At 34.6% G+C, this 3228-nt stretch overlaps 1 pseudogene; it reads left to right on the top strand.

Annotated features, from left to right (window-relative positions):
* Positions 1–689: 689 nt before the first annotated feature.
* On the top strand, positions 690–1596 carry LOC113282255 (annotated as a pseudogene).
* The last annotated feature ends 1632 nt before the right edge of the window (positions 1597–3228 follow it).

The following is a 3228-nucleotide window of genomic DNA, read 5'->3' as shown; positions in this document are numbered from 1 at the left end:
GAGAAACCAATAAATAAAATGTTAGACAATCTGGAGTGTTGCATAGTTTACTTGAGTAAGTATAAAAAACTTGTAGTCCCTTATTTTCTCAGATACAAGAATGTTAGGTAGTTAAAAAATCTTGTTTATCCAATGTTAAATTTTAAACAAACATATGACTAGATCCTTTCATTCAATATATAAGTAAAAGAGATAAAATATTTGTATTGTTTTCTCACAAGGTTGAGTAAGATATGCTCGAATGGTTGAGTGAAGCAGTATACGAAACAAAACTTCAGATGATGCACTCTAAAGAGCAGAACCATTGCCAAACTTCAACGGTACATTTTAAAGACCAATAATCTAGAACCATTGTTGCGAGGGTCATCATTACCTCTCCATATAAATTAAGATATTTAAGAGGTATTTGGATATCTGTTTATGCTTTTCCAAACACAAAAACAAAAAGATTTTGCTTCAAAAAGTTAATTTATTTTACTTCTAGAAGCCATTCCCAAATTTTAATCTAAACCTAATTTCCAAATTTTCGCTTTGTAAAAAGTTACTAGGTGTATCCAAACACTACCTCTTCCATGATTATCCATGTTTTATCACCCCTTATAATTTGAGGTGGTACCGGATACGGGTGGAAATTATCTGATAAAGAAGTCTCCGTATGCGACTCGAAGTTACGAATACGAATACAAATACAAACCACCAACAAATACTAATAAAATCCAGATCCCATCATCGTCCAGACTCTCTCTAGAGATAGCAGAGGCTTCTTCTTCTGATCAGTTCATCAAAAAAAATGGCATCAACGATAGCCTCATTCAAATACGGAGATAGTTTAGTAGTTGTTGGGATCTCAATATGCACAGCTTTTCTCTGTGAAGCAATCTCATGGGTATTAATCTACAGAACTAATTCATACAAATCTCTTCGTTCAACAATCGACAAAGCATCAAAGAAACTAGAAGTGATGAAAACGGTGGAAACAAAAGTATCAATCAAGAAATCCAAAACCAAAAAGATAGATCGTGTTGAAACAAGTTTGAAAGAATCAAGTCGTGATCTATCATTATCTAAGATCAAATCTGGTGTTGTTGTTGCTCTTGTTTTGTTCGTTGTGTTTGGTTTCTTGAATTCACTCTTTGAAGGGAAATCTATTGCTAAATTACCGTTCAGTCCTGCTGCTTTGGTACAGAAGATGAGTCATAGAGGGATTCCTGGTGATGATCCTACTGATTGTTCAATGGCGTTTTTGTATTTCTTGTGTTCAATGAGTATCAGAACAAATTTGCAGAAGTTTCTAGGGTTTGCTCCACCAAGAGGTGCTGCTGGAAGTCAAGGACTTTTCCCTATGCCTGATCCTAAGACCAATTGATGAAGCTTTGTTTCTCTGGTAAGGGTTTTTAAGTTATTTTTTTGGGTGATCCAATTGGGGTTTTAGATTGTGAAATTTAGTTAATTTTCATCAGACTAAGCATATTTACTGATGTACAAGTATGTTTCTAATCAGCAATTGCCGAATCATTTTGTTGAATAATTTTCTTAGAATTTATTGTTACCCTTGTATGAATGGTAATGTGATCCACTTTATGTATTTTTTGTTCATCGTTGGTATCCTGACATAGTTAGGGATGAATCGCAGAAAGCTAAAATTTAGTTGAAATTATGAATGACGAAATGGGATCAGAATGTAGTTTAGAGTAGATGAGATTGTGTTTCAGATTGCTTTTACATGGTTTTTCTTCTCTGTTTGAACTCAAGTTAGCCATTTTGCTGATCAACTTACAAGCACTCTGGTTGAGTTGCACTAAACAGAACTATCCGGTGAATGGTAATGTGGTTCAGTTCATTGCTGGTTTAAGTTCTGACATATTTAGGGATTGAATCGCAGAAAGCTAAAATTTAGTTTAAATTATGAATGACGAAATGGGATCAAAATGTGGTTTAGAGTAGATGCGTCTTACTGAATAAATTTATGAGAATTGCGTTTCAGATTGCTCTTACATGATTTTTCTTCTCTGTTTGAACTTACAAGCACTCTGGTTGAGTTGCACTAAGCAAAACTATCCGGTGAATGGTAATGTGGTTCAGTTTATATATTTTTTTTCATTGCTGGTTTAAATTCTGATATAGTTAAGGATTGAATCACATGAAACTAAAATGTAGTTGAAATTATGAATGAAGAAACCGGATCAGAATGTAGTTTAGAGTAGATGTGGCTTACTGAATAAGTACATGAGAATTGCGTTTCAAATTGTCCTTACATGGGTTTTCTTCCCTGCTTGAACCCAAAATTAGCCATTTGGTTGATTAACTTACAACCATTCTGGTTGAGTTTTGCAGAATACAAAACCATTTGCACGCAAGTGTATAGCACATTGCGATAGGAAATGAGCCGATATTGACCTAACAGTGCACACGTGTGATGGGAATTTTAGAAAAAGTGTCGGAATGTTTTTTTTCAACAATGTCTCAAAGGGTAGGGAAGAGACAATTTTCTTGAGCTTTTTGTGTTCCTTAAACACCAATTCTGCAGTCAGTAATAGTATGGGATGGTTTTAAAATAAAATAGAATGTGTCTTTGGAATAAGGATACTGGGATGGGTAATTGGAAAGGATACGGCCTGCTTATACTTGTACATGAAATTTCAGAATCTTTAAGGGTGCATTGTGCACTGATTAAAATCCAATATTCTCTTCTTTGCTCTGACTTGAGTACAAATGTTTTGGATCTCCAGAATCCCATGTGTGAAAATTTGCTTATTTAGTTCACATTAACCAATGATGATTGATGAGAAATTAGGCCAGTACCAATGGATCTCCAGAATCCCTTGTGATATTAGGCTTCGCTTCGATGCCTTCCCCCATTGTTGTCATCCATCATTACTAATCATTTCTTAATGCCATTGGCTGAAGCATCATGTTATTCTCTTTTATTCTTCCTCTTATGGTTGGATTCCTTGTTAGATAGAGTTTATGGTTAATAACTTTGCCTTTTAGCTTGTTTCTTCTGCTAAAAATATGACTTGGATTTTCCTAGCATCTGTAGCTCTATAAGGTGTTTGTTCAGTAGGTTTTTGTAATGCGTGTTGATCCAGTTAGATTATTTGTCTAGTCTTCTTACTATATTGAGTTTCATCTACTAGAATGACGGTTTTTTGGTTTTATGATGAGTGATAGATTCTAGGAGGGAGTAGAACGGCTGTGGTTTTGTTTTATAATGAGTGGTAGGTAGAT

This window comes from Papaver somniferum, chromosome 5 (assembly GCF_003573695.1).
Source record: "Papaver somniferum cultivar HN1 chromosome 5, ASM357369v1, whole genome shotgun sequence".
Lineage (NCBI taxonomy): Eukaryota > Viridiplantae > Streptophyta > Magnoliopsida > Ranunculales > Papaveraceae > Papaver > Papaver somniferum.
Note: the sequence above shows the minus strand (reverse complement) of the source record. Positions and strands in the feature narration are given on the sequence as shown.